The sequence below is a fragment of the Papio anubis genome, chromosome 5, assembly GCF_008728515.1.
Source record: "Papio anubis isolate 15944 chromosome 5, Panubis1.0, whole genome shotgun sequence".
Taxonomy (NCBI): Eukaryota; Metazoa; Chordata; class Mammalia; order Primates; family Cercopithecidae; genus Papio; species Papio anubis.
This window is the reverse complement of record NC_044980.1, coordinates 89,740,433-89,754,308: the sequence shown is the minus strand read 5'-3', so window position 1 is coordinate 89,754,308 and position 13,876 is coordinate 89,740,433.

The following is a 13,876-nucleotide window of genomic DNA, read 5'->3' as shown; positions in this document are numbered from 1 at the left end:
GTTGGGATTACAGGCGTGAGCCACCACACCCTGTGGAGAATTTTTATTAAATATATTACATATGTTTCTATCCTCTTAGGGTGTTCTCAACAGATTTAAATCTTAATGACTTCATTTTTTTAAAATTATAAACTGAACCTAGGATAAAGAGAATTGAATCATCTTCTTAAAATAATTCACTTCCTCATCTCCAAATTAGACACATTGATACTTTGCTACAGAGGATTATTGTCAATCTGAGAATCAATTAGGGGAAATATATGAAAGACAATTCACAAATTTTTTGTAAACTTTAAAGTTCTTTACTTCCATCAGTTACTTTTATTCTTATTTTTTTATTTTTTTGAGATAGGGTCTCGCTCGGTCACCCAGGCTGGAGTGCAATGGCATGATCTTGGCTCACTGCAACCTCTGTCTCCTAGGTTCAAACGATTCTCCTGGCTCAGTCTCCCTAGTAGCTAGAACTACAGGTACCCACCACCATGTCTGGCTAATTTTTGTATTTTTAGTAGAGACAGGGTTTCGTCATGTTGATCAGGCTGGTCTCGAACTCCTGACCTCAGGTGATCTGCCAGCTTACAGGAATGAGCCACCATGCCTGGCCCTGCCTTGGCCTTTCAAAATGCTGGAATTACAGGTGAGAGCTACCATGCCCAGCCTACTTTTATTATAATAACATCTTATGTTATATTGTAATACAGTGCTGTTCTTGTGGCAAACGAGATGTAATAAATGACCCCATGTTGCTATGTCTTTTTGAATTCTTGTGAGTACTGTACAAAGTTTATTCCACCTCCTCCATTATTATCCAATTTGTATTTACCTTCTATTGGCACCTTCAGTTATCCCTAACCACCATCCTAAACCTCTCTCAGAATTGTTTCTTTCGGTATACTGCAAACTGAAAAATCAACAAACAAAGCTAGTTGAACATTATTTCAGGTACTCAGATGCCTTAAAATTTACTTCCTGGCCTGGCGCGGTGGCTCATACCTGTAATTCCAGCACTTTGGGAGGCCGAGGCAGGCATATCGCGAGGTTAGGAGATCGAGACGATCCTACCTAACACGGTAAAACCCCATCTCTACTAAAAATACAAAAAATTAGCCAGGTGTGATGGCGTGCGTCTCTAGTCCCAGCTACTCAGGAGGCTGAGACAGGAGAAAAGCTTGAACCCGGGAGGCGGAGGTTGCAGTGAGCAGAGATCATGCCACTGCACTCCAGCCTGGGCAACAGAGCGAGACTCTGTGTAAAACAGACAAACAAAAAATTACTTCCTAATTTTGTCTGTGTTGCCAGTGAAGAGATACAGAATGAATAAAATGACAAATGGCGTCCTGACAAACAAAACCGTATTGAATCTCCTTCTCCCTTTTTGCTAATGTGGCTGTTGAACTTCTTCCTCTTAATAGAGTCACAGCTTGGCCTTGGTCAGTGTTAGATGCTTGTCACTCGCAAGCCAACTTATAGTTTAAAAAATAGCTTCTTTTTCTCTGACTTCCATTTTATTTTTCAAAAGGGTCTCTATAGATCTATTAAAAATACTTCTAAGAACTATTGTTATGCCTATGTTCATTTTCAGACAAAATAGAGACAGTCTATACTATGGGCTTACAATTTTTAATTTAAAGAAAATCAGTGAAAGTTTATGTTAGTATAAAGACCTGTTAGTATAAAGGCCTTATGCAAGATATGAGAAATGGGGGTAAGGAGGGGAAATTCACCTAGTAAATGCAATCTGTAGCTTCTTTTAAGCTCATTCAGTTGCAACAGAAAATTAAAACATGTATTCTCAGAATTTTAAATCAGTAACTGACAGGAAGACAGTTTTTCAAAAATGGTTATCTTTTGCAATGCCTTCCACAAAGCACTTACTGAAAACAAAAACAGAAAAATGCAACCATAAAAATCTGATGTTGTTAAAGTAGAACCGAATATTAGACAAACTTGACATTGAACAACTGCTATTTTACCACATTTACAATTTTTATTTAGTGGCCAAATGAAAAATGCTGGTGCCTCTGTTATTTTCTTTCCAATTAAAGATTATTTAAATAACTGATGACGCATTCTCAAACAGGAAAAATGATGGCAAAATAAACCAGGGTGATTCTGAGCTTGTTAAATATTTTGAAAGTAAATTTGTATGCTTTCAACCAACCGATTAAAACCAACTGATTAAACCAAATCAGTAATGTTTTGGCTTCCCCCCTACTTAAATATTTGACTAAAAGATCTATAAAAACTTTCGCTTCTGGCCAAGATGGAGTAGGGGCTCTGATTTATCCTCCTGCTTAAAACAACCAAAAAAAAAAATGATGGACAAAAGACCGTTTACAAGACAATGAGTATCAGGCGACCCAAGACAGCGATCCCTGGAGAGAAGGAAACAAATAGGCAAGCTCTGTGATTTTCCCAGCTTTCTGCCTTGAGAGAGGTTCCAGGCTGCTTTGCAAGGATACAGAATTAAGGCAGAGCCCAGCAGATTCTTTGAGTTGAGGAGATGGAGATGAGAGTCTGGGAGCACAAAGAAACCAGAGTTCATAGGATGAATACCAAAGAGGAGAGAGCTGCAGAAAGAGATGATCGGTGTGTGGGAGTTCAGGCTTTGGAAACCTGCTGAGGGTTTTCCTGGAGTATTCTGCCGATCAATGATCAATATGCACATGAGCGGAAAATAAACGTTGCCAGAAACTGAACCACTGAAAAGGATTAGTGGAAACAAAGTCTGGTGCTTGCACAGAGACAGAAATAGTGCTTTTGCCTACCCATCAAACTGGAAAACCTCAAGATGAATGGGCCAATGGGTAGAGTATGCTAAAGTGTCTTGCCTCAGTGGTGGGGAGCAGATAAGTCTCTGCTTTGGTCCTGCCTAACAAATCTTAAAAGCAGGATCCAAAAGGATGAAATTTCTCAAGTAACTTACCTGTGTTCCAGCACAAAGCTCAATAGCATTTATAGTAATAAAAGAAAAATCCACCACCCGACTAGGTAAAAATACCTAGAAAAAATTTAGATTACTAAATCTAAATTACTAAATCTAATTTGAATGCTTGAATAACTATGCATTATGCAATTATGGGTGGGGATTTTTGAACCAACTGGGTTTATTAACTCACTACAGCAAGGGAAAACACCCTGGGGAGCCCTGGGGCATCTCAGAAACAGAGTGTCAGAAAGGGGTTATTATGGCATGTTATAGGTGATTTGCATGAGAGTTTCATGGTGGAGGGCTTTGTTTTGGTTTAAATGTTCTAAGAAAGTGGGAGTGATTCTATGATTTCATATCTTATTAAGAGATTAGACTAAGGCTAAGGCTGAAACTGGGGAAGAAACAGCAGTCATTCACATTAGCCAGGATTTGAAGACGTCTGGTCGTTTTTGTGGTTTGGATAAGGTTCATGTTTGCCTATGTTCAGACATGATTATGGAGTTGGCTTGTGTTTGTCTTGATCCATCAGAGTCACAAGAGTGGTTGTGTCTGATGTTCATATTCCATGAAATTGTTTGTGTTCAACAGGAGAATACTGAGGTCTGGCTGTGAGTGCCAGGTCAGCTACTGGCTATCAGGGACTGCCTTTCTCATTACTCTAAGCAGCTCTCAGATTTTGCACCCCCTGCTCCTACTATCAAAAGCTTAGTCTGCCCCTCAGTTTCCTCTTCCAAATCTGCAAATGCCCCTGGGGCATTTCTGGAATCCCTGGTTCACCTCTTTGGGTTTCCATCTTTTCCAGAATCTTAGCTTAGTAATTCTTCACTGTCTTTTTAGACTTTTATGCTTTAAAGATCTTCTTCCATTTTGTCAGTGTTTACAATTGTCTTCAGTGGCAGGGTTGGTCCAATTACATACTGTGCCATTACAGCAAGAGGCAGCGCCCTCCCCTATCCCTGTCCCACTTATAGATTTCCCTCAGCCTCCAAAAATGGTTTTCTGGACCTTTTGCCTGGGCACCCATCCTCTTATCTGAACCATTTAAATCTGGATAGATGTCTGATCACCTTACAATAGCTCCACAGTCTTCATGGTCAGATTATTGAGGACTTTTCGCTAGACTTATGTTTAGCCTTCCCTACTTCAATACTCTTTGCCTTCTTCGGCTGTCTTCCTAACTCTCCAGAGCCATTTGACAATATTTTTGACATTCAAATACAGCAAAAAACTTCAAACCCTTTGTTCCAGACAGATTGCTCCTTCTACCATCCTTTTCTATAAAAATCCTGAATCTACCTGTTATTTTCTAATAAATCTGTAAACTAAATAAATGTGAGTGGGCTCATGGTTGTACTTTGGAAATATGTTGAGTAAGCTAATTCTCAACTTTCATCCAGGAGTAAATAGAGTCTTCTTCTTTTCATGAATGTCCTGTGTTTGTGCCTCTCTGAAGCCAACACTTGGTATAAAACTAGTCAGTGGAGGGTAGAGGGTGATGGGTACATACTTTTAAATAAGCAGTTATCAACTAGAGAAGTTATGGATTACAGCCTTCAGGCCATGATGTACACTTTACCACTTAGCTTTCTGAATTTTATTGATTGATAAGACTGGTCACTCTGTCTTCAGAGCAAAGCAACTCTGTGTGACCCTAGCTATGCATTTTAAATTACAATCAGTGTCATCTAGTAGCCAACCAACAAGTTCTCTTGAGCAAAGAAAGCAAAAGCGGCAGGAGCTTCATCTAGTGGTAACAAGTGTAACTGCAGAGAATCCTGTATTGTAGAGCTAACACTTGGTGCAAACACACATCTTGTGGCAAATCACACAATCCAAAAAGCAATGGCATATGTTCTGTGAATACACAACGAAGATAATCAGATTTATAGGTAGATTTGGATTTCCGATATATGACGTTGAGGACTGGGGGTCAGAATTTTTATGATACCATTACTAAATCTAATTTGAATGCTTGAATAACTATGCATTAGTATAGCCTAGGGCAGTGATTCTCAGATTATGCCCTGCCCCCTCCAACAGCATCAGCAGCACTCTGAACATTTGTTAGAAATGCAAATTCTCAGTCTTTCCGAAATGGTATTAATTGGAAACTCAGGGTGGCATCTAGAAATCTGTATTTTAACAAACTCTCCAAATGGTTCTGATACACACTAAAATTTGAGAACCATTAGCCTAGGGTTAGAAGTTCAGGATCTTAAATAAAACATTCTCTCTTTATATCCCAGCTCAATTTCTGAATGGCTGGGTGGCCTTGGGCAAGACACTTTTTCTCTAAGTTTTAAGTTCCTCATTTATCAAATGTTGTGAAAATAGCACAAACTTCATAGGGCTGTTGTGAGAATGAAAAGAGATATATCTGTGTTGCCTTAGTCAAAGTTCCCCACAAAAGACAGCATAAGGCAAAGTTTAGGTATTAATGCTCTAATGAAGGGGTGGTAGGTTGTATTTCCAAGGATGGCCACACTGATAGGCAGCCAGTCCCACTTGCTCTTGTTAGTGAGGTCTCTGTTTCCTTCGCTTGAATCTAGGTAGATTTTTGTAACTGCCTTCAATAATATGCAGCAGGTCATAGAAGGGAGGTGGCTTCTGTGGATGTGGAGTGCTGGGCTGACTTTTAAGAGAGAACTGATTGTATACATCTCTTTCCAATCTTGGGTTCAGTGACTTCAAGTTGGTAGCCTGAGAATAGTTTTGTTTTTTGTTTTTGTTTTGTTTTGTTTTGTTTTGGAGATGGAATCTTGCTCTGTCACCCAGGCTGGAGCGCAGTGGTGCGGTCTCGGCTCAGTGCAACCTCTGCCTCCTGGGCTCAAGCAATTCTCCCTGCCTCAGCCTCCCAAGTAGCTAGGATTACAGGCACTTGCCACCACACCTGGCTCATTTTTGTATTTGTAGTAGAGACAGGGTTTCACCATGTTAGCCTTGAACTCCTGACCTCAGGTAATCTGCCCATTTCAGCCTCCCAAAGTGCTGGGATTACAGGCGTGAGCCACTGCGCCCAGCCCACATAGAGTATTAAAGCAGCTAAATAAACAAATTACACAAAGCAGGACCTTTTTCCCACCGTGAGAGCTGGTTGTTAAATATTTCTTGGAACTACTACTTCCCTTTGATTCTGTCTCTCTCTGCTGGTCCTTGGACCCTGCCATGAGGCTATGAGGAAGCTCAGGCCCATCAGGAGAGATCACTTGTTGGCATTCTGGCAGATGCTTCCAGCTAGGTGCTTTCCAGTGACAGCCAGCATCCAATACCAGGCAAGTGAGTGAGTGAGTGAGTTTCAAATCATCCCAACGCCACCCTTCAAGAATTCCACCTAAGACTCTAACATTTTGAAGCAGAGAAGAGTCATCCTAGCTATGCCCTGTCTGAATTCTTGACCTATAAAAACTGTGACAAATAATAAATAATTATTGTTGCTTTAAGTCACTAAGTTTTGTGTTAATTTGTTGTGCAACCATAACTAAAGCATGCAGTATAATCTCAGGGAGAAGCCCGGCACGGTGGTTCATGCCTGTAACCCTAACACTTTGGGAGGCCAACGCAGGGGGATTGCCTCAGCTCAGGAGTTCGAGACCGCCCTGGACAACATGATGAAACCTTGTCTCTACCAAAAATCCAAAAATTAGCCGGGCATGGTGCTGGGCGCCTATAATCCCAGCTACTCAGGAGGCTGAAGCAGGAGAATCACTTGAACCTGGGAGGTGGACGTTGCAGTGAGCCAAGCTTGTACCACTGCACTCCAGCCTGGGCTACACAGGGAGACTCTGTCAAAAAAAAAAAAAAAAAAAAATCTCAGGGAGGTAATGGAGGGAAAAAGGAAAGTGAGGCAGGCAGGTAAGGAGGGAAACAAACACAAAGCTAGGTACTGATGACCTGGTCACTCATCAAGGAAACGTAGCTGGTTGCTTGGTCTTGTGGGACATCCCCTAAGAGGCTGTATGGAACTCCTGGCTTCAGAATGGTTTATTTATAGGGTAAAAGGTAGACAAATTATCTGCTGGCTTCTTCTGCTGTCTGTCAATAGCACATCAACTCCTCAGCACTTCCAGCTTGTGTCAGCAGGTCCCTCCCGGTGGCTGACCAGCCTCTAGGCTGGCTAGTGTGCATGTACCAGGTCTCTCCTAGAAGGTGCTTTGTGATGTCTCCCAAGTTTCTTGTGGCTGCAATGGCAGGAACTATGGCTTTATAGCTGCAGGAATGACATTGGCTATTACTAAGGCAACTCCACCCAGAAAAGCAACTCATGCCCTGGGGCAGAGCTGGGATGGCATATCAACTGGGTTGGGTATACATGTTAAATAGACATCTTTAATGAATGTTGGTTATGATTATCACTATTAATACTATATGTTACAAATACTGATGTTTGTCCATTTGTTTTCCACACAGGTGTGTTCTTGTTACTAAAATTGATGTGAGTATTGAAAAACATAGAGATTAGCCTAGAAGTTGGCTCTTTAAGGCAAGAGTCACAGACCAAAATACGGGATGCATTAAGTATAAACAGCTTGTACACACCTTAATTGCAGAGTTTAGATTACGTTGACACTTAGGAAGGGGAAGAGAACTCAGAAAATGTGATCACTTGACCAAAGGAGAAAGTACAGGCTTGGCATAATGAGAGAATAAGGCATAACACTGGAAGTATGAAGCATGTAGATAATACTACTAGGCTTTATACTTGTCTAAACTAATAGCTATATTTCATTTTTAAATGGATCCTTTTGTAAATACATAGAATAGTAAGGTTACAAATAGATGTTACAATTGCTGTAAGTATGTATATTTGGTAGATTGAGTATGAAAAAAGCGATCTTGTATGGTACATACATGCATAGAGTAAAAACACAACTAATTTTTGTCAGTCTGGGTATAATGTCTTTGAGAAAGAAAAGTTCTTGACAAGGCCTGATGAAAGCAACAGCGTTTGAAAGACAGTATTGCATCGCTTATGTGGACCTATCTTATTTGCCCATATGTAAATGAAGGCCATTCATCTATTCCAAAACCCTTATTGAGTATGCTGTGGAACTAGATTAGATGTGGTGTGGTGGGTGGCGGTGGAATTAAACGTTAAAGATAAATAAATTTTAGAATTCAGTACGGTATGGCATAATTAAAGCCTAAAGTAAGAAAAAATAAAAAAATAGAATAGTTACCATTTTCTTTTGGCAGACTAAAAACATTTGAGGGTTATTTGGAAATTGTATTTATTTTCCACTACTGATTACCAATTTAGAAAACAAAACCTCAGATTTATTACTTGTAGAGAACAATTACTTATTTACCAAGTATTTCTGTCTGGGTATTTTGACATCATTTCTGTAGCTTGCTAATGTTAAGCAAATCTCCATTTCCTAATTTACTTAGAACTAGTTTGTACTTTGGAAAGGAGTAGGGCTTTTATACACATTTTTACAATCGGAACAGGAGCAAAGGCCAACAGGTTATATTAGTTCAGTGAAGATGTTAGAAATGAAGGAAATGGACCTCCTTCCAATTCTGTTCTGGTTGGTTACTTTAATCACATTTTTTCTATAAGTTGCAGGTCTTGACTAATTTTCTGTGTCTATAAAAACATTCAGAGACATTTCCCATGATATAGATACAAATTTCACTCATTTAGAAGACAAGGAGGATGTAACAGGTCATAAGTTCAAAGGAAACACCTCAGCGTACTATGAGGGACCATATCCCATCACTTCAATTGTAGTTAATTATTGGCTAAAAGACCATGGAAAAAGTTCTAGGAAGAGTGCATACAAAAGGTAAAGAACAAAAATAAAACATTAACTTTAATCCAGGGCTTGTTTTTAAAGTTTTTAGCTGTCTGTTCAATTTCCATGCCTTTCAAAGTATTAGCTCATATTTGCATTTCTGTATCAATAAGATTTTTACTGAAGACACACCTTTTTATAAATTGGACCTTTGATAATATTTTTATAGTTTTAACTTGCACATATATAAGTCACTTTGAAAAAGAATCGTATTGTTCCCTGTTCAACCTATCAAATCTTTCCAGTGTTCTAAGAAAATTACTATTGAACTTGCGTTTTCAAGATACCCAAATCAAAAGTATAAAATATGATAGAGCTAACTAAAAAGGATAATTTCTTTTAAAGCATTGTATCCTTCCAAGGGATTATAAAGGTTTCTTGTACAATCAATTGGCTTAATTTTATTACAAATTTATTTTTTTGAAAAATAACCTTAAAACCTACCACAGCTGAAATATGATTTCTGTTTATCATGTATTGGAATAGATCTGTGTATTTTTTTTACCAATGTGATGCGTAAAAAAGATAGCAAAGTAAATCTGAGACTTTTCACTGTCATCTTGTGTGTATTAAGATACATGTCATTTTGAATGTACATTCATTTTCCATAAAATCTTCAAAACATTAAGTGTAACTTTTAAAGAATAAAAAAGCACCCATTGGCCTCTCTAAGGGAAAACACAAAGACACATGGCTTTGACATATTTAGCACAAGTTAAATAACTTTTGGCTCAGCTACTGTGTCAACGATAAGGCAATTTCATAGCTTTGGGAGGTGAGTGTCAAATCGCCACTAAATCTAAGTACAAGGAAAATGGTAACATTATTCATTTGGCAGCTTTTTTGTGTGTGTTTACACTATCTGCAAAGTGCCACAATAAGTATTGCCAGGGAGTGAACTCTTGCCCCTGCTTGAAGCATCTTGTGTGCATGTAAATGTGAATGTGTATATGAATGTACCCATCTTTAAAAACATCACAACAGTATATGCACATGGTAAAAAAAAATCAAGAATTTATACTATAGAACTTAACAGTGTAGCTGGAGTCAAGGAAACCTTTGAAGATAATACACAACATCAGTTGGGCTTTAAATGATTATTTGAAAAGGAGGAAAGAGCACATAAAAAGTGATACTAAAGGAGCAAAGTAATCGAGATGAGTTTTTTTGGTTTTTTTTAAGGATGAGATTTCTAAATTTCCTGGTTGGAATTAGGGGTTTGTACCAGAGAGGAGTGGTAGGCATGATGGATCCTGAACATATCCAGCTTGAAGAACTAATAAGAATTTTCACATCAAAATCAGTGGGTAGTTAGAAATGTGAACAAAAATGTATGAAAAAGTCAGGTATGAATTCACATAAAAAGGCAGCAAAGTCATGACCATGAGTGAATCTGCTAAGAGAAAATACAGAGTAAAAAGAGAAAGAGGCTGAAGGAACTTATGTTTTGGGGAACGAGAAAAAGAAAGGAGAGTCGGAGAAATCAGGGCCAGGGGAGGATTATAAGAACATGACACAGAAGCCAGGGGAAGAGAGTTTCATGAAAAAGGGGTTGTCAGGGGACACAAATGAAAGGTTAGTGAGGATGGTGATTGAGAAAAACCCACTGAACTGGATGACACAGATCGTGCCTCTAAGAGAAACCACTTAATTTCAGGGGTGGGCAAAGGGTGAAACCACACTGCAGAGAGCTAAGGGGGTGGACGCGGGAGTAGAGCTGTTGGTAGAATCTGTAGAGGTTCTGGTGTAGAGGCTCTGCAGCTGACAGAGGGCAAATTGGTGAGGAAGAGTGCAGGAACAGACTGATGGGGGAATAAGCCTTGGGGACTTAGAATAGAGAGGAGCCTGAGGAGGGCACACAGGGAATGGGAAGGTGGGGGCAGGGGGCAAACTTAGGGCACAGTGGTGGATTTAGAGAAGAGAGACTTGAGAGGATAGTGTAGGTGGATCTTCCGACAAAAGAAGAAATATTTATGTAAAAAAAAGTAAGTGAATCATAAGGTTCCAAGAAGCACAAGTTAACATGGCAAGTGTGTCACTTTTAGTTATGCCCTGCTCAACCCAGATATGGGTGAGGGTAAAAGAGGTAGCTCTGAAAGGTCCAAGGCATTTTGGTAGGAAGTAACAGCAAAATGGCAGGGGGACAGCAAAGGTCAAAATGAGACCTTTTCTTGGGGATGGGCCCAGAGAATGGCGCAGGGATGGTCTCGTAAGGAGCACTCCTCTTCCTCCTTAATCTCTCAATCGCCTCATATCCTTAGAATGAGGCAGAACATAAAGAATAATCTGTAGGCAATCATGGTGGCTTCAGGGAAGGTTACCCCGTTGCCATCAAGAAAAAATCAGCTTAAAATGAAACAACAGAGGTCCTTAAAACTCATTTGCTACTAAAAGTCAACCATTCACCAGACAATGATGGAATCTTTTAATGCCCTTTATTCATAACCACTGTAATTTCAGGGAGTTTCTGTTATAAGTTCCAGGTCTCATATCTGGCTTTGACACACTGAAATATTTGCTAATATTTAAATATTTGCCTTCTGATTTTCTGTGACTGCTTGGGTTAGGCTGATTCTCAGGCCATCTTTACCTGGTTGGCAGCCTCAATTTCACTAATAAGAAGGCGAGTTTATTTATTTAATTTATATGACTATTTATTGTAAAAGTTTACTGTTTATTGAGATAGCACTTCGGTAGCAATGTCTTGTCCACTAAAGAGCTTATAGTATCACCTTTTGTAAAAATCTATTTAGACTGGGCAGGGTGGCTCATGCCTGTAATTCCAGCACTTTGGGAAGCTGAAGCCAGATTGTTTGAGGCCAGGAGTTTGAGACCAGCTTGGACAACATAGGAAGATCCCATCTCTACAAAAAAGAAAAAGAAAAAAATAAAATTAGCTGGGCATGATTGTGTGCACCTGTGGTTGCAACTTCTTGGGAGGCTGAGCCAAGAGGATCACTTGAGCCCAGGAGTTCAAGGATGCAGTAAGCCGTGATTGCACTATTGCACTCCAGCCTGGGTGACAGAGCAAGACCTTGTCTTGATTTTTTTTTAAAAAAAGAATCACAATATACCTTGGTTCACAAGTCATAGAAGCTTTTTAGAATGGGATGCTTTAAATTTCAAGTTTATTTTGATCATTAAAAAGTAATAGGCAAGATTACTGTTGGATAAATGCAACAGAATTCCCACAAGGATGCTGTCTCTGCTCTATAGTCACAGTGGAGTGTTAAGCACATAGGCTTTGAAGTTAAAGGTCCTGGGTTCAAATGCTGGGTCATGTACTTCAGTTAGATGTTTATGTTCTGTTGCCTCAGTTTCCTCATTTGTAAAGAGGGGATAATTAAAATACCTGCCTTGAAGCACTGGGATCAAATGAGATGGCATGTGATGAAGCCTGGCATATCCCAAGTGCTCCAGAGATATTAGTGGCTATTACAACTGAGGAGGACAAATGGTATCCACAGCACCAGAGGAAACATTGCCAATTCTGACTAAGGCTTTCAGAAATATCTTCAAGTACCTTTGGAGCTGCTTATGAACCTTGAGACTATCCCTGTGAAATCTTTAAATGAGAATAAGCATGTACCAGTCAAAAGCCACCTAGATTTTTACCTAATTTGCATTCAGATCCACTGGGGCTCAGACTACTCATCAGAAACTCTCTTTAATTAGGCCTTTCTGTCCTTTGTTACCAGAGAGTTAGTCAAAGGCTACCTTAGTGAAGTACCCATGTGTTCGTTACCTCTGTAACATGAAGATGTCCCCAGGGAAAACCCACACTGATGCCACCTGCTTCTGGATGCCACAGCAGGTGATAAGACCTGTAGATCAGAGGCACGGGCCCTTGTTCATACCTTCTTTGTTGTGTAGTGATCAGAAGCCTTATTTGTGGGAACTGATGAAAAGATTTTGGCATTTCAAAGAATTGTCAGGAAGGCTGTAGAAACAGACTTACAAACTTCTAGGGAGACAACACCTATAATTTGGCCCCAGAATCACAAAGGCAAGGTTTTGACCTTATAATGACTGCTCACTTCAATGGGTAGAGGCTTCTGCCTACACAATTTAACAAAAAGAAAAGAAAAAAGAAAAGAAAGCTCTACATGAAGACCGTTTACCTGTGTTGCTCACTTGTAAATTGAAGTTGCACATTACTGCATTGGATTGGCAGAGGTAAGTCACATGTCTGCAATTTGGCTGTAAAGGAGGCTGGAAATTTGAGTCTGATTTCTTTGGGGCAGTGGGACCGAAAAGTGAGGCAATCATTTAGAAGATGATAAAACAGCAACCAACTGACAAATGTGCATTAGCTCCCCCTTTTATTCCACTCCCCTGGATTCTAGCCAACTCCTTCTTGTGGAAGTCTTCCAGAAACTGACTCTTACTCAAGGAAACCTTCCTAGACCCCCTTACACTCAACTGGGTTCCCAGACAGTAATATCGTAAGGTTTGGGCTCATGTCTTTTTCATTCAGTGCTATATTTTAGTATCTAATACAGTGAGCTTGGCACACGGTAGTTGCTAAATAATTTTGTTGACTGAATGTAAGACTAGTTCTTCTCCTCTGTAAATTCAGCCTTACTGTCACCACCACAAACAACAACACAGGCCTAATTTATAATTACTTATATTTATAAATACATATCCTGTGAAACACATCCACATTATAAATTTATAGACAGGGCTGGGTGCGGTGGCTCACACCTGTAATCCCAGCACTTTGGGAGTCTGAGGCGGTGGATCACCTGAGGTCAGGAGATCGGGACCAGCCTGGCCAACATGGTGAAATCCCATCTCTACTAAAAATACAAAAATTAGCCAAGCCTGGTGGCACATGCCTGTAATCCCAGCTACTCTGGAGGCTGAGGCAGAAGAATTGCTTGAGACAGGGGTTGCAGTGAGCCGAGATCATGCCACTGTGCTCCAGCCTGGTCAACAGAGTGAGACTGCCTCAAAAATAATTAATTAATTAATTAATTAATTAGTATTAACAGATTGATAGACAACATGTATTTTGGGGCTGTATTTATCTCAATATGATGTTAAATCACAAAATGGTATGCCATTCACTGCAGCCCAGCCCAAGCTCAGGGCGGGTAATATGCTAAGTATTATTTTACACGAGCTAGAGGGGATTTTAAATTTC